We start from the raw sequence: 22,395 nt of genomic DNA, 5'->3' as shown, positions 1-22,395 counted from the left end.
CATTTGGAACTGTTCATCAATGCATCATAGGGAGACCCACTCCTCCTTAAAGGAAAGAAGTGCAGAATTATAAGACTGAATTGAAACTAAAGGGACTACAAGTGCCAGAAAAGGAGGGTTCCCAGACTGTAGAAGGGATCATGAAGTCTACAAGCCTTGTTGGCATGCATGGTAACTGCAGTGAGGTGTTGAGAAAGGGTTTTTGAAAGGTGTGGGAGCTGTGATAAAACTTGTCACTATGCAAGAATTAAATTTGTGATTTCTCACTCCACAAAACTACCAGTTGTGGCGCAGGAAGTGTGAGAAAACGTGCAGCCATCAAGTAATTACTGTGATATTTTCACACTTTGAAGGATGGCTTGCAGCGAAATGGTTAAATGCAATTAGCTAATGTGATCTTTCCTTGTTCGGGGAGCTGCTTGCTTACTTGTTTTAAGTATATTATAATTTTCTGACTCTTGAAAGAGGACAGGAAAGAGCTTTGTAGTGATGTATCAGATGTGATGACATATATATATTTTTGTCTTAATTGCAGTTCTTTTTTCCATGAGAAAACATTTGCACCTGTGTGCCCTGCTTATGTGTTGCACCTACGGTACAGTGCTTAACTTGCAGTGATGAGTGCAAGTGGTGGGCAACTGCAATCATTTCTGTGACCTGGGCTTATTTTACTTGATCAGACCTTAACTGAGTACAAGAGAGAGAAATGGTGAGTAGAGAGAAAGAAGGGCGAAGATGAATTTTGGAAACCAATGGAGAAAGGGAGTAGGAAGTGATGAAGAATCTGTGAGAGTGAGATAAGGGACAGGTCTTCTAGGGTGGTGGAAGAAGAAGGAATGAGATGGAATAAAAGCAATAACGCCTTGGCATTAAGCAACACTGGCATTCGACAGCCTTGGTGGTAGGATAGTACTAGAAACCTAAAGCATCCCTGATAAAATCTTAAAACCAGCCCTGCTGCCCTTCTCTCCTCTAATATCTTTCCTCCCATCCCATTTTCTCTCTCTCTTTGTCTCCCTCTCCTCCCCTGTGTTATGTCGGCCAAGTCATCAGGAGCGCTGGCAGCCCTAGTGGACCAGGGGAAAGAAGACACAGAAACAGTGTGTAGATTAGTTGCGGGTTCCGGCGCAGGTGATCTTTTCTGACTCCGCCTGCCCGTCCGGATATTTATTATGCCTGGGCCACGTGACCAGGGGACCACACCAACGCACCCGGAGTACAGGTAACAATATCTAACACCCCTTACATACATTGCATAGTCCGTGGGCCCTAGTGTCACTTGCTTCAGTGGCACGACATAACATTCCCACAAATTGACCCATAGGCAAACACCCTGAGCACCGCTTTTTGAAGTGGCAGGGCGTGTTGCAGGGCTTGATACACTTCTACTGATATTATGTTAATGTCCTGTGCCCACAATGGCCAGTATCAGGTGTACTCATACTCGTATTTGGCACTGCAGTAGATGGTACTGCAACTGTAAAGCCACGCCTATTTGGAATTCGGAGTGGATAGTATGCTCAGCACTCTTATCATCCATGTCGCTGTCTCACCCTTGTATGTCTGGCATCGCAACGACGGTGGTGCAAGTGGTCTGACATTTGGTTGAGCAACAGACTTATGCCGGGCAATCAGTTGGACTGTGGGTTGGACCGCCCACATGATAGAGACGTTGCAGTAGTTCTCATGGGTTTGCTAGGCCTTTGTGTTGGTGGCAATGGCGTTGATGGGTTCATTCTTTACCACCCTTTGAAGGATGGCTTCCATGTGAGAAGCACAAGCTTTTAATAACTCATTTGTTCTGCCCATGGTTGAAATGTCTGCTGACAATTTGCCTGATTCCTGCAGGATGTGCTCACAGAAATTAGCCGAAGCGCAACCTTGGAATATTTGACCTCATATCGCCTCCCTCTAACCTGCAAACCCATGTGTGCTTGCCGGTTTCATCAGGCGGGTGTACAAGGTGTGATGGACCCCTGTACATGTTTCCTGGCCTGACGGCATATGAATCTTTCATGGTCCTGCTTTGCCATCAGCTCAAAGTAGGTGTTAAGAGCTGCTATAAGCATGGTGTACATCTTCTGGGCAGCTTCTCTAATGGTTTTTAGGATCCTTTGGCTGGCCTTGCCCCCAAGATGTAGGATCATGGCTCTCTTTCTTTCGTTCTCAACATCAGTGGCTTTAAAGTATAGCTCCACCCTTTCCACCCAGTCTCTCCACCGGGTGCTTGTGTAGAGGGGACTCCTTTTATCACAAAGGGTTCTATTGCAGTAATAGATACAAATGATGATGCATCACAAGACACTAAATTCAAGAGTCCAATTTTTTAGATTGGGTCCATATAAATCTTTTTTTTTTTTAACACAGCCCATATTCATAGCATAACACAGCCAACACGTTTCGTCCTTTAGAAGAGGACTTCTGCAGGGCTGTAAAACAACAAGTATCCATATCTTAAAATATGTACACACACTATATATATAAATATATATTTACAAACAATAATCATTGAAAACCAAAAATCAGAAAACATCAAAAAGAAGAAGAAAAGCATGGGAAAGAACTAAACAACAAATTACAACAAATAAGAAAAAGGAAATTGGAAAAAGAAAATAGAATAGGTTTAAAATTACCATCTGTATACAAAAAGCATTACACCAACAGTCTTCAATTCAAAACATCATAAAAACACCAATGCAACTACACATCAAATTCATTTTAACATTGTTTACACGTTATTTTTTGTAATCAGTTTGCAACCATCTTGACGGGAATATTCTTTAAGAACATTTCCAACCATCATTGATCATAACATATAATAAATACATGGTAACAGATTGCCAGCTATCTTCAATAATTAGTAAATAGAATATCACATAACTTAAATATTAACGCAGGCACCAATATCAAAGACCAAGTTGATTAACCTGCATCATTTCTTAAATGGACTAGCACATTATTCCCTAACCCATTCTCAAATAATAACAATCATGTAATATGGTATCTTCTATAACAAGAATTACAAACTAATCCTAACTGAGTGTGAATACTTTACACATACCTATAATTTCAGTTCATCATGTCCAACCACTGTAATCCATCCAGTGACAATGTCAAACACCTCCACTATTAACACCTATTGTAAAACGAAAAAACAGCAGCAAGTTGCATTACACTGCAACCAGATTAATGATGTCAGCAACAATCGTCACATAGGAAGACTACCTATAATAATAACCATATTATTCTGAGATAAAATTCGTTCCGAAGCGAGCGATAAACCAATATGCTCCCAATCTCCACAAAAAATGGTAGCGTCTCAATGATAAGGCAGTCCACTTACTTCCTATCTTCATTGGTAACCAGCAAGATGACTAGGAATGTTGGCCATGACAGTGGTGGCACTCGGGTTGATATACTGCCCATGAGATGAAAGTGGAGAATGCAAAGCTTCCCCTGGTGAGCTGATGCTAGATGGGCTGGGAACCTCACACTCACCAACAATGTAATGTGGGCGTTTTGGTTTGTGTCACTGGTGACAAGTCTCTAACTTGGTATGCAGGCATGGCACTTATCCTGGTGCTCAACCTTTCATCTTTCCCTAAAACCCATCTTGCAGTGCAGAGTTGAGGAAACCCATCTTGTAGGCCTGTAGAGGGCGTCAATTGAACAGCTCGTTCTTCCGGGCTGATCAAAGGCCATCACATGTAGCTGCGAGCCGACGTGCGATACAACAGCGGTCACACTAGCCTCCAGCTGTGTCTTTCGCACGCACATGGCAGCGCACTGGCACTCAAGGAGCGGGGCTGTCCGGAGGCCACATCACACTACACAGCAGTTACCCGCGCCCTAGAGGGCTCTCGCGGCACACGCATTGCACTCTCCTGAAGGGCGCATGCAGCTGCTGCACACCGGCTTACGGTACTAGGGGCAGGCTAAGTGCAAAAGTGAGAGACATCCTCAAAGCCAATGTTATGTCGGCCGCTCCAAGTAATTATGCACGCGGGGTGTATCTGCAAACAGCATGCATTTGTGGGGCCCTCGTTGCCCAGAGGAAAGAAGACATAGAGACAGTGAGTAGATTAGTTGCGGGCTCCGGCGCATGTGGTCTTTTCTAACTCCGCCTGACCATCCCAATATTTCCTGTCAACAAGAGGATCACGTTCAAGCTCCTGGTCCACGCTTACAAAGCTCTCCACAATGCAGGCCCTGCCTACCTCAACAAGCGACTTACCTTCCACGCTACCACCCGCCAGCTACGATCCGCCAACCTCGCCACCGTCCTTTGCATCCGTCGGACCACAGCCGGTGGCAGATCCTTTTCCCACCTCGCCGCCAAGACATGGAACTCCCTCCCGGTTTACCTACGACAGACCCAGGACCTCCTGACCTTCAGGAAACGCCTCAAGACCTAGCTTTTCGAGCAGTAGCAGTCCCTCCCCCCCCTTCAGCGCCTTGGGACCCTAAAGGGTGAGTAGTGCACTTTACAAATGACTGATTAAATATCTATTATGCCTGGGCCACTTGAGTGTGGGACCACAGCAACACACCCATGGTGCACGTAACAATATCAACCCCCCTTACTTACATTCTGTAATCTGCAGGACCCTAATACCAATTGCTCTACTGGTACGACTTAACACCCTGCTCTGCTCTCTCTCTCTCTCCTCTCTACGTCTGATCTCACTCCCTCTCTTTTTCGTTATAATCTCTTTCTCGTGCAGTTAACCTCAAGTTCTTAGAAAAAGTGATACAGCCACTGACAGCGCCATAAACCATCAAAACCTGGGCACCAGTGGCTACAGCCCACCTGGGAAATACCCAAATGGTTAAATAGTCAATCTAGCACTGGCTAGCAGCGGGCTCCTAAGAAAAGCTTTGAACTCCCCAACTTATTATATTTTTTTGCAACTCAATCACTGAATTCAGTGTTTACAAAAATCCCATAATGCAGGGACACTTTCGTACATGTATGTACTGTGCGACACTAAATTAAGTGAATATTAACCACTCCTTATTGTATTCCTGCAGCAGTCTATGTGCCTGAAGACAACATTGTTTTGAGGAAAGGTTCGGGGTGGGAGCTGACAGCTGATTGGTAAGTGACCTTGTTATTTTGCACAAAATCTTTAAAAAAACACACCCACAGAATGTGACGCAGTGCAAGGAAATGCATAATGTGAAACAGTCCAGGAGGACAGTGGTACTAACGCGAGCAGATGAAGTGGCGAGGAGATGCTCTTGCAAGTGAAGAGTTGTGCAGCATCATCTGTCTCCTCGTATCCCAATAGCATGGATGAGGCTGAGATGGGGGTTAATAAGACATCTGTAACAGGTGAAGTCCTCTATGTTTATAAAAAATATTGGCAGCCCAAGGTGAATTATTGTGTGTCTCAAAGGATGCAAAATCAATTTCTGTCCACACAAATCATTAATAATAAAAGCAAAATGACAAAAAAGTTTAAAATCTATCACGAGACTGAATGCTAAGAAACAAACAAATTAAAAGAACATTTGCAATTTAGTTGACATACTATGTCCAAAATGCTCACAAATATGGCAGATTGTGCATTCTACAAACTCTAAATAGCAATAAAAATAAAATAGAAGCAATGTTTTTACTACAATCTTAAGAAAATAGCGACTTATACATGAAATGGATTTAGGCATTTAGGGCCAGATGTACGAAGCAGTTTTCAAGTCGCAAACGGAGAATCGGCCCGTTTGCGACTTGAAAAATGCTATTTGGGATGTACAAAGCTCAAACTGCGATTCGGTAACTTGTTACCGAATCGCAGTTTGGATTTTGCGATTCGGCATTAGGAAGGGGCGTGACAAGGGCATCCCTTCCTAATACCGAATCCAGATGGTATGTATGATTGTTTTGTGACCGCGAATGCGGTCGCAAAACAATCGCAGTCAGCACCAGTTTCAAACTGGTGCTAACCCATTCGCAAATGGGAAGGCCATTCCCAATGGGGTTGCAAATTGCGACCTACCTCATGAATATTCATGAGGTAGGTCATTTGCAACCCCATTGGGAATCACAAACAGTGTCATTGACCACTGCCTGCTCTGAAAAAATATTTTCGCTGCCATTCACAAAGGGGAAGGGGTCCCATAGGGACCCCTTCCTGTTTGCGAATGGGTTAGCACCAGTTTCAAACTGGTGCTAACTGCAATTGTTTTGCGACCGCATCACTGGAACTGCTTCTCCTTTCTGAGTCAAATGCCACCTCCTTTGAAGTGTGAGTATCTGATCAATGTTTTGCAGTCACAGTTGCGGTTAGGAACCATTATACATTCCTTTCTAAAACCACAAATAGGTAGGAGACTCTACTTTCACATTCCATCTATTTGTATTTGGGACAAGGTTGCAAAAGCACTATTACAAGCTGGATAAAATCTTTCCAACTTGTCAACGGGATTTTGTGAATAGGGAAATTGTATTTTGAGGTTATAAACCTGTGATTCTGCAAATAATGCACTTAGTAACAGCAAAATACTTGTATACCCCAGGCCCTATGTTACATGACTGTGTGTTGAAATCCTGACCTAGCCTTACTCTTATCCTCTCCTCAAGAAACAAAATGCACCCAAGTGTCAGGCATGTCAGCAGCTGAGACCTTAAGATGAATAGTTCACAAACGTGATATGTGAGAAGGTATGGGCAAAAATCCACAATTACATGTCGTTTTTCTTTTTGTTTTTGTAATATTTTTAAAGTGTTGTTTTTGACTTTATTTTCACTTTTTAAATTATTGATCTGTTGTTGAATTTTGAGGGGATGAGAGTGGGAAGTTTTTTAATATATTTTAAATCGGGTTTATATTTTTTCAATTTTAAACTTGAATTGGTTAATTAGATTATTAATTATGTAAATATTTAAATGATAAATGATTTTATACTTTTGTAATTTTATTAAACCTTTTGTATTTTAAATAGTGAATTAGAATAATGATGTAAATAGCTTGAATTAATTGATTTACTTTAATATGTTTTTTTTTTACGTATGTGTTTTTTGCAATATTTCTATTTGTTGTGATTTTGTTTAATAGTAAGTTGTTGGGATTGTATGGGAGTAGCTCGGGAAGTAGTTGTACTATTTCCTGGTGTGTTTAATTGATAAATAATGTTATGTTTTAATTGGTTGTTATGTTTTTAATGAGTACAGTTTTTAAACTGTTTGTTTAAGTACATTTTATGAGTGTTTGGATGTTTACAAAAATTAGTAATTTTTAAATTGGTTAATTTTTGGGGAATTTTCTGACATATAATTATAATTATTATATATTTTTTCCCAACACATTCTCTTCTGCTGCTTAGGTCGGAGTGGAAATGTTAAATCTGACTCCCCCAAAGGCTAGCACTTACCCTATTGTTCCTCAGGCTGAATTGCAAATAGTAACTATGAGGTCGCCCTCCCAAAAAAGTCCAATGTTTTAGTTACTGTTGCTTGGGTTTGAGCGGAATGGTAAATCTGACTCCCAAAGTCTACTGCTTTCCTCACTGCTGCGTAGGTTAGGGTGGGAATAGTAAATCGGACCCCTCCAAGTCCAGCACTTTCCCGACTTATGTTGGGGTGGGAATAGTAAGTCTGAACTCACCAAAGTCCAATGATTCCCTACTGTTGCTGAGGTTTGAGTTGAAATAGTAAATCTAACACCTCCCCCACCTTGCCTACTGCTGCTCAGAGTGGAGTTCGAATAGTAAGATTGACCTGTTACGACAGAAAAGTCCACTTCATGGTTACAACGTGCACCCCTCTCCTGAGTGCAACTGCTGCATGGATATCCTGATCGTGGGTAATGAGTTTTGGCCAAGCCCCACACAGTTCATGCTCGTGTGCCATGACCAAGGCCTGTCTCATGGCAATGCGGTCCCTTTAGACCGGAAGGGGTGCACTATGCACTACTTTTGTGATGGTATAGGGCTACTACCCTACCTTGAGTTACGTGACACAAGCAGAGTGGTAGGAGCATACCCAGTTTGTGTTTACTAGAGATCACTAGTGTGAACAGGCCTTTTAACCTGTACCGCAGGAGTGGTGCCTACTTACCCACTCATGTAAAGTTAGGTGGCTGTGCACCTATCTCCACCTTGGCCTGCATGGATTGTGTGTAGTGCCAAACAGTGCATGATATTTGTGTGTGCTTGCTGGAATGTGTCTGTGTGTCTGTGTAAGATACATAACATGGAGGCCTGTGGTTCCATTTTGGAAACACAGACCCTAGTAAGGCTACACCCAGACAGAAGTTGTGTATTGTTGACATTCCTGAGGGCTGGGGTGAGAGCACATACTGAAGGAAAAGGAAGCAGAGCATCCTTTATGCACATCAAAGGTCTCATTGATTCCAGGAAGAGCTGCTGGTTCAGTGGGCCTGGGATCATTGTCAGGAAAATGTTGGGACTGATAAGGCTGGCAGTGTGAACCAGGGAATCTTGATAGAGAGGAAGGCTTAGGCCTAGGTGATCCTCGGTTACTCCTTTGGCCTGTGTTGTGGGTCAGTCAGAATTTAATCCAATTCTGTGGTGAGAGACTGTCTCATTGACAAAGAGAGTTGCAGAGGAGTGAGCCCTTCTATTGAGCTGACACACACAGCTTAAATTCAAAGGATCAGGCACTTAATCATCTTTGTGTCTGGATTTGGGCTTTAGTGATGGTCCAAAGAGCATCACACTACCAGTGAGAGTCAAGTGCTGAAGGGGGTAGTACTTGGCCCACTCAGAACCCATAGTGGGTCGTGCCCAGGGACATCAAGAGTAAAAGGTTTCAACTTCCAAAGTTTGGCACAGTAATTCCTTCTGGCCACATGGTCCTCTAAAATGGCTTTTTAACATGACACCTTCAAATTACAACACTTTCCCTACTGTTGGAATAGGACTAGTACTTTTAAACATTTGTTTTATTTTTTATGTTGAAGTTGAAATGTTAATTTGTATTCATTTTTGTAGAATTTGTTTTAAATTAGTATTTTTAAATTTTGTTATGCTTTTATTTTAGTTTTTGTTTTTACTTATTTTGTTCAATTTTAGGACCGTTTATGATTTTTATTTTTCACTGTATTTTGTATTTAATATTTCTCTTGAATTTTGAAACTTGTTGAGTGATATATTTTTTAATTTGATTTTTTTTTTTTTATTATATTGAAGAATTTTATTTTTTATTATCTTTAATCAATGTAAATGCATAATGTTGTGACTATAAAAATGTGTAGTTATTATTTGTATTTGTAATATGTGTCAAAACAATTTTATATATATATATATATAGTTTATTATATATTATTTGCTCAACTTTATTTTAAAGTATATTTTTAAAAATATTACATTTATTTTTACATTTTGTATATATATATATATACATGATTTTTTAGAGTTATTTCATTTTATTTAACAATTATTATAATTTTAAATACATTTAAGTATAAATACTTACCTAAGTAATGATTATATTTAGGACCAAAACATTTTGTAGACAACATTTGTGTACTTTTCATTATACGGAGGCAAAGTCAATATTTAGGACCATGATTTTATTATCACACTCTTGATGTATATGATAATTTTGACAACAATATCATGTCATTGAGGTGTGAGTCTGCGATAATATATAGCCTCTCTTCCACATCTTGGGTCTCAAGACGAAAAAAATGATAATTAGTTTGTTTAGCCCAAAAAGCTATGTTCTTGTTGCATTTGAAGGTAGTTTCTCAATTTGTAATGATTGAATAATCCTGCTTCTAAATTACTTCCTTTAGGTTATATGTTCACATGAATCTTATTGAAAAATGTGTCCAGACCTTTACATATATGCATTTTTTGTGTCTTGGTTTTGCATGTGGAGCTTGATTCCAACACCAGTAATAATTGTAATAGTTTGTGCAGTCACTCTATTGCTGTTACTAAAGATGACTAGAAGGATCAAACGTATAAAAAAAATTAAGAAATTGGAGGAGAATGTATGATTAGCTACGAAGATGAAGACTTCAATGAACTAATGGCTGATTAATAAAGTTAATTAATGGGGTTTTTAGTGATTATTAAAAATAATCAGAGCGGGTGGTTGTCAAAGCCTTTTCTGATATGCAATTTTAGGTGGCAAATCATTTGTGTGAATTAGTAATTTTAATGATGCATATGACCGTAACCGATCAACTAACAAATTTTCACTTAAAACAAAAGAAATATCTCATTTAGAAGTGTGATTAATAATGTAGTATGATTATGCCAGTTTTTTGTGGGAGACACCATTATTTTAAAATGGATGCAGTTTCTGGTGTTCTGCACATCTTGCTCATGCTCATTCCCCCACCCTAATCAGCACCTCGCTGCGAGTATTCCCTCCCAGTAGTTTCTGGGGAACACATAGGGCTTTGACGCTAGTAGACTGTAGTATTAGAAAGCATGTATTGTGAATTAAACTTTCAATTGTGTACCTGATGTATAATTTTGAAGGATTTCCACTGCTAGTTCCAATGTAGGTGTGTAGAAGAACATAATTCTATGAGCTATAGTTAAGAAAATGTTTCATATCGTGTTGTACATCTCCAGAGTGCAATTGCCGAGGAAGCAAGCAGAAGGTTTCTCTTATCTCAAGAAATGAGTTAGTGTTAGGAACATTTCAGATTTACGAATTGTATTTGATTTGTCAGTGTGATCTAACCACGATCATTCGATGATGAATTTTCAGTTTTATTCATAAATGGGGATAAATTATGTTTAAAATCCCCTGGCTTTGAAAGATTGGGGTCGACTTTCCATTTTCCTTCAGAAACTCTGTCCTATTTGTTTTGAGCTTTTCTTAGTCTCTTAGTATACTAATAGTGCTATTTATCAGTTTAACACTTAGAATTTAGAGAGTTTATTATAGACTAACTAAGATTTTGTTATTATGTATGATTCTATTTACTGTATGTGAGCCTTCATGGCACACTATGCATTTTCATTATATTATTAACAACTCTGTATTAAACTTTTAAAATGTCATTTTGATCTAGAACTCAGTTCTTGAGTTGTCCCAGTTTCTAATTCTGATTTTGCTGTGCTAGGAATGTGTTGTTGATGAGAAAGATAGTCTGTTACCACTAGATCAATAAGCAAAGCTAAACTGGCAAACATAAAATTTGGGGTGCAACAAAATTGGAGTCCAGATAGTTATTGGAGTTTGTCGCCCACAAGTATATCCAGCAGGAAGATGGAAATACAATTGTCACAGTGGTAGTAAGGCTGGCCCAAAAGTAGATGAGGATGTAGGAGCCAATGAGGGGAACAGGCCACAGGACTAACAAAGGGAAGTTTAGGAACCACAGGGTAAATGAGGTCAATGACAGACTAGGAAAAACACATGAATACTGGAGCAAATGAGGGGATACAAGCAAAACTAGCCAATGATAAATGTGAAAAGGAACACAGCGTCTGCAAAAAAAAAAAGCAATTGTGGAGCTACTTTGTCTGAGATCTGCTTTCCTTAAGCAGGCACCGTAACTTACTGCATGCGTGTCTTATAACACTACTTTTCTGCACCTGCGTTTTGGAAGAATTTGTAAGTGCAGGTGCAAGTTGAGCATGTGTACCTTTGTGCATACTCCCTGCTTCTAAATGGCACAGTTTCCAGAAAGTCAGTGTCCTAGATTTTACCCATTAGATCTTTGCAGTTATAGTCTTTGCTGCAACTCTGCAGACTGGTAAGTTTCTCATGAGCTTGGCAGCAGGTGGGACATAACTCGATTTAGGGTTTAGTGCTACAATTATGCTATAACCACTTATTATGGCCCAAATGTTGACATATGGTGCGTTTTGCAATGATTATATCTAGCAGAATATTCAGGCCAATATATGATATCAGGGAAGTGCAAATATTACTCTGAATGAAGTCCTATATCAATCCACCTATGCTATGTACAACAGAATATTTGCCTTGTGTACTTTTTCACATAATAATACAAAAACTAAATCTGGTTGACATATGGTAGGTGGAAACCCCCACAAGGAAGAGCTTACACTTTTCATTCCAAAAAGATTGAACTCTTCACCAGGCTAGACTACTATCTGATAGAAGTTTGGATAAACATGTTAAAAGGGTTGTCCATTTCCCTAAACAACTCTCAGCACACAATTGAGCTATATTATCATTAGGGATATGAATAGAATCAAACAAGAATAGGTTAACTTTAGAAATTACTGTTAAAGAAATCTATGGTAGAATAAATGTGATTACAGACAATATCCTTTATTGAGAACAACATGGACTCAGCAGCTATACAGATAAACCGGGATACGTATAAGCTTACTTAAAAGGGGTATCCATCCAACAATCTTTGAGAGCAGTCAGTGAATGTAAGGAAGACCAGAAGCAGTTAGAAGAGAGACTATAGCAGCCAAACTAAGAGGTTGAGTAGGTACATGGTGGAGCCAACACTGTGCACTCAGGAAAAAAATAATTGAGGATCTACAATTAGAATTCATTGTGAGATTCGACTAGCTCATTCGTAAGATGTGGTAAGTTTAGAAGTTGAACCTTTCAAAGTATGTAACATTTGGCATGCAGTAAGTAGTGCACTGTTAGGCTGGAAAGCAAAGGTATATCAACAGTAAACCTTCACTAGGTTTATTGCAGACCCTGTAGGAAAAACAAAGACTGGGGTTAGTGACCAGATTGAATATATTTTTCTTAATTACTTTGAGCAGATGTAGATGGAAGATCTTCATTCAGTTGAGCAAAACATTGAGAAGTCGTAAGAGAACATGATGCGCCATATAGAATCTCAAAACTCAGACAGCGATCAGGTAAAGTGTAGGAAATTTAAATTGAAGCTAAGCAGCAGAACCCAATGGAATATGTAATTTAAGACTCTAGTACTGCCTCGTTTTTTCAATACGATCCTCCTGGCGCAAACCCCAAGACTCCTCGTCAAGCAACTAACTCTGTTTTTCAAACCTGCCAAGGATTCCATAAAATGTGGTAGATATGTACTAATACCACTTTCTAACTGTGATCATATATACTTCCCTGGTCTTATCACTAAGAGAATACCCTGTGCTAACATGCCATTGTTAATAGAGACCAGAACGGAGTTATCCCTTGTTGGCAGCCTGGAGATCTATCAAACAGGATCAGACGTATCGTAGATGTTGCAGTTGTGTGCATCATGCCGACTGGCTGTGCTAACTTTAGACACATCCAGTGCCTTTGACAGGGTGAACTGGAATTTGCTGTTGGCCACACTAAAAAGCGTTGGGGTTGGAGAAAGTTTAATATCTGTATTTAGAGCACTGTGTGAGTTTCCAAACACCAACATCTGTACTAATGGCTACTTGATAGCTATGTTTCATATTGCTTGAGGCACTAGGCAGGGTTCCTCTCATCGCTGGCTCTCTGATGTATATGTTGAAACCTTAGTGCAAAAATTAAGGCAGGACGAGAGCATCTCCCCATTCACTTATTTGGGATCAGAACGTAAAGAATTCCTGTAAGCTGATGATTTGACAATGTATACACCAGACCCAACCAGGCAGTGCCTTGTGTTAAGTGTGACTGTGGAGAATATTGTCAAGTATCGGGCTTTGAGGTGAATATAGATAAAACTAATATGATGATTTGGACTACAATCTTCTCTTCCTCTCAAGTAGTGAAAAGCTCAAGATATTTTGGTATTCAGATAGCACAATGCTTGAATATTTTGCCTTTGACAAACATGAGGATAGTGGTCAGGCAAACAAAACACTTTTGGATCAGTGGACACATCTGCAGATCACTATAGCAGTTTCAGCAACCCTGCTTAAGATGTCCATACTACCTGTTTTTTAAATTTTCATTCATATTGCTTTATTTTCAAAGAAAAAGACTTTTAGAAGATGCTGAATATGTTTGGCACTTTTGTAGTGGAATCAAAAATGTACAAATACCCTGGAATAAATAGTACAGACCTTTAAGGAAAGGGTGGATGACCCTTTACTTTCCGCAAATGTTTTGTTGAGTTGTTTAGTTAAAGAACATAGGAGGATCCTGGAGTAGTAGGGGACGAGCAGCTAGATGCATCGTCTGAAGCCTCATTGTCAGCACTGACATCTCTCCAACCCAGCAGCATTGCTGGGTGGAGAACAACAGGAGGCCAGACTCCCAGTCCCCCCGGGGCACCCAAAACCAGCCCGCTCCACCCAATCCTGATGCTGCTGTCATGGGTGTAATCTGCATGAGGGGAGCTTTTGGATTGCCCGTAGGGGAGTCTGTGAGGCTCAGCCTGTACACACACAGCAGAGAGTGGCGAACGACAAGTGGCAGGTATGTTTTTTTAAATTTGTATTATTGTCCCCCCACCTTGCACTGCCCCGCTACCTTTCCCTCACACCAGTCGCTACTAACTTTGGAGCCATGGAAGATACATTTGGCACTCTCATGAGTGCTGGTGAGCGTTCCATGGATGCATACTATGCTCTTGAGAGGACAGGTTAAACAGCACAAGAAATATGATACCAAGGTTCGGGTATACACAGTTAATAATAATAAAGAGGTATCTGGAAAACAAGCAAGCTTCCTCCATCTATGCTTCCAGGTTCTGGAACACCCTCCTGTTTGACATCAAACTGCTTTTGCATTTCATAAAGTAGTTGAAAACCCCCTCGTTGGAGAACTGTATGTCTATGCACAACAAGCTCAATATGCTCCAACACCAACGAATACTGAGGTTCATCGTTGATGATCCTGAATCGTACCTCAGAGCTCCCACACTTGTCACTGCTTTTTTGCTGTCTAGCTAGATTAATACTCCACAAATGCCTGTGCATACATACATACAGACATAGCCTGGAAGATTGTACTACTGAATGTCGACACCAACAATATCAAGGACAGAATATGGGGGACAAAATATCAGAATGTAAGTACTAATAGAGAAGTATGGATTTACTATTCCTAACTCCATATATATGTACGTTTATGATATACGTGCTGCGTGGGGAAGTATGTGTGGAATTAGGTATAGAAAATGTAGATACTTACTTATTGATATTTTTTCTAATATTTTGTCCTCGATATTCTGTCCTCCACCTAATATCATGGGTTCAGTGTTCACTGTGCACCCCAGCCTGGCTGTGACAGCCATGCCACTAGACAGATACAACCAAATGAAGCTGCCCACGTGTGTGGGTTATACACGGAGCAGTCTGATCATGGCTTTGCGTAGACTGCTCTCCCTTATCTCTGTATGTTCACTCTCTCTTTCCCCTTTATCACTGTCTCCCCCACTTTCCTTTCTCTATGTATAGCATTATTTCTCACTCATCTCTGTATACTTACTCTCTCGTTTCCCTCCACCCCCATCCCCCTCTTTCCCTGCTCTTTCTATGTACAGCATTATGTTTCTCTTATCTCTGTATGTTCCCTCGCTCTTTACCCTTTACCACCACCCTTTCTTTCTCTGCTCTCTATGCATAGTATTTTTCTCTCTTATCTCTCTATACTCACTCTCTTGTTTCCCTCCACCATCTCCCCCTCGTTCCTTGCTCTCTATTATAGCGTTGTTCATTGTTTTTCTCTTATCTCTCTGTACTCACTCTCTCGTTTCTCTCCACCCCATCCCCCTTTCCTTGCTCTCTCTATGTATGGCATTGTTAGTCCCTTATCACTTTATACTCACTCTCTCTTTTCCTTCCACCACCTCCCCCTCTTTCCTTGCTGTCTATGTATAGTATTGTTTTTCTCCTATCTCTGTAGTTCACTTAATCTTTTCCCTTTACTACGCCCCCTACTTTCTCTGCTCTCTATGTATAGTATTATTTCTCCCTTATCTCTTTATACTCACTCGTTTCCCTCCACCATCTCCCCATCTTTCCTTGCTCTCTCTCTGTATAGCATTTCTCTCTTATCCCTTTTTACTCACTCTCTCGTTTGTCTCCACCACCCCTTCCTTGCTCTCTCTTTGTATAGTATTGTTTGTGGCTTATCTTTCTATACTCACTCTCTTGTTTCCCTCCACCTTTCCTTGCTTTATGTTTAGCATTGTTTGTCCCTTATCTCTTTATACTCACTCTCTCGTTTACCTCCATCCCCATCCCCCTCTTTCTTTGCTCTCTATGTATAGTATTATTTCTCCCTTAACTTTCTATACTCACTCTCTTGTTTCCCTCGGCCACCATCTCCCCCTCTCTCCCTGCTCTCTGTATGTATAGCAGTGTTTTTCTCTCATCTCTCTATACTCACTCTCTCGTTTCCCTCCATCTCCATCCCCCTCTTTCCTTGCTCTCTATGTATAGGATTTTTTCTCTCCTATCTCTCTATATACTCACTCTCTCGTTTCCCTCCACCTCCACCCCCCTCTTTCCTTGCTCTCTCTATGTATAGCAGTGTTTTTCTCTCATCTCTCTATATTCACTCTCTCTTTTCCCTCCACCAGCCCCCTCTTTCCTTGTTCTAAGTAAAGCATTGTTCATTGTTTTTCTCTTATATTTTTCTACTCTCTCTCTCATTTCCCTCCACAACCATCTCCCCCTTTCCTTGCTTTATGTTTAGCATCGTTTGTCTCTTATCTCGTTATACTCACTCTGTTGTTTCCCTCCACCATCTTCTCCCTCGTTCCTTGCTCTCTATTATAGCATTGTTCATTCTTTTTATCTTATCTCTTTTCCCTCCACCTCCACCCCCCTCGTTCCTTGCTCTCCATGTATAGCATCGTTTGTCTCTTATCTCTTTATACTCACGCTCTTGTTTCCCGCCACCATCTTCTCCCTCGTTCCTTGCTCTCTATTGTAGCATTGTTCATTGTTTTTCTCTTATCTCTCTATAATCACTCTCTCGTTTCTCTTCACCTCCACCCCCCTTTTCTTGCTCTCCATGTATAGCATTGTCTCTTATCTCTTTATACTCACTCTCTTTTCCCTCCATCCCCCGTTTCCTCGCTCTCCATGTATAGCATCGTTTGTCTTTTATCTCTGTATATTCGCTTCCTCTTGTCCCTCTACACCCGTCTCCCCCTCTTTCCTCGCTCTCTATGCATTGCATTGTTTTTCTCTTATCTCTGTACGTTCTCTCCTTCTTGTCCCTCTACACCCGTCTCTCTACGCATGGCATTATTACTCACTCCCTCTCGCCCCCTGCTTTCAGCCGCGGCTGTGCATGCGCTTGTCATAATTGGAACTGAAAGGCTCAGATCCGTTTCCATTTCAGAGTTCAGTGGCTGCCTTTCCCCAGCAGCCCCGCAGCACCGCATTTCCTTGCTCGCTTGCCGACGTAATTAACTGAATCATGTTATCAGATACCCCGGCATGTACTGGGGCGCCAGCGGAGATCAGCGGCCCAGATCCAGGCCCCTCTGCGGCTTCAGCCTCACTCCTGCCCCAGCGCCCCCCATATCAGCTTTAATTTCAAGTTACGGGCTCCGCCGAGTGCACTGAATTACAAAGTGTGGGGAGCGGTCGAGTCCCGGGGTTTCCTAGACTGTCCTCCTGCGATGCCCATGAGCCCTGACAAGCCACTGTTCTGTCACATGCAGTTTTATCACATCTGTGCCTTGGTGGCTTTCAAGCTCGGGTCCTGGCAAATATTGCTTTTTTATGAAACTCGCCAGACACGGAATTAATCACAGAGGGTGGGAGGCACGATGGATGTTTTCCCTTGCACACTGTGTTTTTATCTCAGCCGTTTAGTTAGAAAGAAGCTGTAATATTCGTGAAAAATACGAAAAAAACGATTACTTCCCCGCAATGCTATGTCTGACTATTATTGTCTTAAATCTCAAAAATTCCCATTTGACTATTTCCCCCTGCAGGTTGAAACTGGATCATTTTTAAAGCTATTCACCTAGGGGCATATTTAAGAGCCCCTAGAGACCCCTTAGTGCCACCATAGCGTCATTTTTTTTTAATGCTAGAGCAGCACTAAAGTGGCTTTTTCCCTGCGTCATATTTGCTAAATTTACTTTCTAAACATCATTATGCCTGCGCCATGCATTGTTAGAAATGGGGCTTCTGGTTGGCTAGGGTATGCACCTCAGCCAGGTAGAACCTACACACTCTAGTCAGGGCAAGGGAGTTACACGTCCAAGATAACCCCTGCTCACCCCCTTGGTAGCTTGGCACGAGCAGTCACGCCTATCCCAGAGGTAATGTGTAAAGCGTTTGCAAAACTCACACAACACACGTGACGCACTATCCCCACCACAAAGGAAACACAACACCAGATTATATAAAAATACATTGTATTGAACACAACGCAATTACTAGACCAAACATCACATATCAGTACTATCCTGCCACCTTAGCAGTTGTTAGAACGTTACACATTAGTTACTGTGCAAACTAGCAGTAGTCACAAATAACACACAGGTTACTCAGTATTCTGCAACATAAGCAGTAGTCAGGAAACATGTAATTACACCAAGGCACTTGTCATAAGAATATCATGAACGCCCATAGTAGGAACATTAGGAAACATGTGGCAAGTCATAAAAAATACATATCAGCAAATCATGTCCAGAAAAGGAACATTTGCATACATGCATAAACAACATCAAGCAGGTAGGCAATATATGTACCCCAGTCTGTAGAAAGAACTGAGAATATATCTTATTTCCCTATGAAATACCTGGTCTGGATGATGAGGCACCTCCTGTGCCTAGAAGATGAGAAAATGGGGCCCCCGGCGCTCCTCTGCGCACAACAGGGGCCTCCCTTATCCTTAGACCAGAGGAGGGCAGCACGCACTTCCTCTCTTGTGTGGATGGGCCCCTCTGAGGACCTGTGATCACTAGGGGCCCCCCCAGGCCTCAACCGGCCCTCACGAGGGGGGCCAATGTCCTCGAGACAAGGTGAGATGGAGGGGTTGGGTGCCACACCCCCCTCCAATTTTGTAACAGGCCCCTCCAGGGGCCCGTGATCTCTTAGGGTCTCCCCCGAGCCTGTCCTGGCCCTTCGCGGTGGGGGAGACCACAGATATCAATACTGGCCCGCACTGGGCCACACAAGGAAGCTGGCGGAGCGGGGGAACCTCCAGCGGGGTTCCCACCCCGCCCGCAGCCTCCTTCAGAAAATCCGGCGTGTCGGGGGAGCAAGGGGAGCCTCCGGTGAGGCTTCCCTTCCCCCTTACTCAACGGAAATACTCACATGGGGCCTGGTGGGGCAAGGGAGCCTTCAATGAGTCTTCCTTCCCTGCCCACGGCTCCCGCAGCACTCGGCGGCACGTCCGGCCGTTGGAAAGGAGGCAGTCACCAAAGTCGGTGCCTGCCAGTGCCCCGGGGGCACTCTACGGAGCGCGCCTCTCCCCGGGGGCACGACAGGAGCGCTTGTGCTCCAAGTTTGACGGGAAATGGATCCTTCTGGTGCCTCGGGGGCACAAAGCAGTGCGCTCACTCGCGCTCTGTGCAACAACTTCTCCCGTGCTGCGGCGGTGATTTCTTTGGCCAAAAAAGAAAATAGCGCTTTTCACAGAGCGGGACACCAGCGAGGGGGAGCACTTCCAAGCGCTAAGAAAATCCCCCAAAGGAGCGCTATCCCAAGCGCTTAGCTCCTGAACAAAGTGAAGCACCCCTCGTGCTTCAGGGTGAAATGCAGGGGTCAAGGGCCACAGCAAGCTGCCCCTGTGGAGCCAAGTTACAAGAAAAGGCCCACAGGTGGAGGGCCCAACAACAGGCCAGCTCAAGGAGTATGCAGCAAGTGGAAAGTCCACTTCAGTGACCAGGCAGGTCACAGGTCAGCACAGCAGCAGTAGTCCATGGCGGTTCCTGGTGAGTTCTTCCAGCATTTCTGTGTCCAGTTCAAAGATGATTAAGAGTCTCCAAAGTGTGGGGAAAATTCCCCTGTACTTATACTCAGTCCTTACAATGTTTTGCAATGGTAGGGAGAGGAGGTTCCAGCCAGTTACTACTGGTTCTGGGAGTGCCCCCTCTCTCCTTTCAGCACAGGTTCCAAACATCAGTGGGGGGTTAACGACCCTATTGTGTGAGGCCAGGGCACAGCCTTTACAAATGTAGGTGTGCCCCGCCTTTCCCTTCTCTCAGCCCAGGAAGACTATTCAGTATGCAGATGCACCTCTGTGACACCTCCACCCTCCCTGTGTACAGGCTGTCTGAAAAGTATGCACAAAGCCTCAACTGTCACTCTGCCCAGACATGGATTGGAGTCAAGCTGCAAAACACCAGAGTCATAAGTACAGATAAATGCGCACTTTCTAGAAGTGGCATTTCTGTTATAGTAATAAAAAATACATCCACACCAGTAAGCAGCATAAATTATCACCATCACAACCATTCCAAACACGCCTACGCTACCCCTCATAAATCAGACAATACCCCTTAAACATAAGGCAGGGCATTTTTAATGCAATCCTATGAGAAGGCAGCACTCACAGCAGTGAGACACCAAGTTAGGCTGTTTGTCACTCCCAGGACAGGTCACGCAACTTGGCACATGTCCTGCCTTCGACATACATGGCACCCTGCCCATAGGGCTTGCTAGGGCGTACCTTAGGGGTGACTTACATGTAGTAAAAGGGGAGTTCTGGGCCTGGCAAGTAAATTTAGATGCCAGGTCCCTGTGGCAGAAAACTGCGCACACAGGCCCTGCGCTAGCAGGTCTTAGATAGGTTTGAAAGTCTACTTCAGTGGGTGGCGCGAGCAGCACTGCAGGCCCACTAGTACTATTTAATTTACAGGCCCTGGGTATAGAGATAGCACTGTACAAGTGATTTATAGGTAAATTAAGTATGCCAATTAAGTATATGCCAATCATACCAACTTTAGATGGGAGAGCACCTGCACTTTAGCACTGGTCAGCAGTGATAAAGTGCTTGGAGAACTAGAGCGAACAGTGAGAGGTCAGAAAAACCAGGAGGAAGGAGGCAAAAAGACTGGGGGTGACCCTGCATAAGAAAAAAAATCCAACAGGCATCATTTATGCAAGGGAGGGTGTTCTGGCACTAGGAGGCCCGCAAAAATGGTGCAGTGAAATTTGACAGATTTCACTGCACCATTTTAGGCGTAATTTTTAACACCTGCTCAGAGCATGCATTAAAATGATGCTGCCATAGAAACCTATGGGCCTCCTTGCACTTTACTACACAAGCTGGCGTCAAAAATGTTGACCCCCTGCTACACTGTATTATAAATACAGCGCAACCAAGGTGTCGTTAGGTGCTGGTAGAGGGGGCGCCAAAAACGTGGTGCATCAGCTCTCATAAGCACACTGTGAAGTTGTGCACTCCAGTGCATGAGGACCATCCCATGCCATGCATGTGCATGCATCTTTCATGCTAATTTTCAAAGTAGAACAGAGACACTGGTCATCTAGAGTTGCCTCAGGAACTTACAAAGGGTTCTTCCCTTTGCTGATGAAGTTTCATTTATGCAGGACACCCTAGCAGGAGAGCTGTGACATCCTGTTCAACCTCCTACAACGTCTGGAAAACACCTGCCCTGTCACATCCCTGCTTTTAAGCTTGATTGCTGGCTCATTTGGCTAATAACAACTGTTTGTTTTTATCTCTCCCCCCTTTGCAAATAAAGTATGCGTCTTGTTGCGTTCTACTGCAGTCCTTGACAGCAGTGGTGGTCCTGTTACTGGATATTAACTCGGAGCTGCTCCTGCTGCAGCCCAGCCCTCTCTTCCCTCCTGATCCGCTGGCCACTTTGGCAAGATGCTGTCATATGAAGTACTGCCCAGTGTAAGGAGGAAAACAAGATAAAAAGTGACAGAAGTTGGGAAAAATAACTAAATTGCTCTATCCTTTCTCGCAGGCCCTGTGGCATTGGGCCTGGGGACAGATAAAGAAGTTGCCGGGTAGGTCAGCATCCAAGGGGGCCAGGGAGGTGGCGGCCCTGGAATGCTCTTTGAGTCATCCTATAAGAGTAGTGTAGCCCACAAAGAGGGCATCTGATTGGCTGGTCAGCTCGCAAGGTTCCACTCTGGTTGCTAATCCATATTACATCACACCTAGAGATAGAAAGACACAACTTGTAGCAGAATGCCACATGCTCACGGTCTATGTAGGCAAGAGTCATACTAACAAAGAGATAGGACAGCAGAAGTACTCTTACTTCCCCTATAAAGACAAAAGTCTTCCCTATGTTATTTTACTTTCACCCTTACTGTGTGTAAGTTCTATGTATAAGGGCCAGTATTAATTTGGTGAACGTTTTCTATTTTGTTCTGAATCTGTTCTCTGTTTGATGTTTCAGATCAGGAATAGGCGCATATGAAGTAAAGGCTGGCTGAGCTTTAATAAAGGGGATGAGTTTGTGAGGTACTATCAAGGGTTAAAGAAGTTTTAATCCTGTATCTACACGTGCAAAATTGTTGTCATTAAAAATAAATGCTCAAACATTGAATATATAGTATTTAAACAGGTACACGAAGTAAAGACCCACCTTTAAAATGATTGTTCCATCATACATGATGTCAGGGGGT

The 22,395-nt window shown here is 42.5% G+C and overlaps 1 long non-coding RNA gene across 1 annotated transcript in view; it reads left to right on the top strand.

Moving 5' to 3' along the window:
• Positions 1-5,029: 5,029 nt before the first annotated feature.
• LOC138258575 (uncharacterized) overlaps positions 5,030-22,395 on the top strand; it is a 132,348-nt gene continuing 114,982 nt past the window's right edge. Inside the window, exon 1 of the long non-coding RNA XR_011198427.1 lies at positions 5,030-5,098. This is a non-coding gene — a long non-coding RNA (uncharacterized lncRNA). The remainder of the gene's footprint in view (positions 5,099-22,395) is intronic.

Source organism: Pleurodeles waltl, chromosome 9 (assembly GCF_031143425.1).
Source record: "Pleurodeles waltl isolate 20211129_DDA chromosome 9, aPleWal1.hap1.20221129, whole genome shotgun sequence".
NCBI classification, from domain to species: Eukaryota; Metazoa; Chordata; class Amphibia; order Caudata; family Salamandridae; genus Pleurodeles; species Pleurodeles waltl.
The sequence above is the reverse complement of the archived record's forward strand: the minus strand, read 5'-3'. Positions and strand labels throughout refer to the sequence as shown.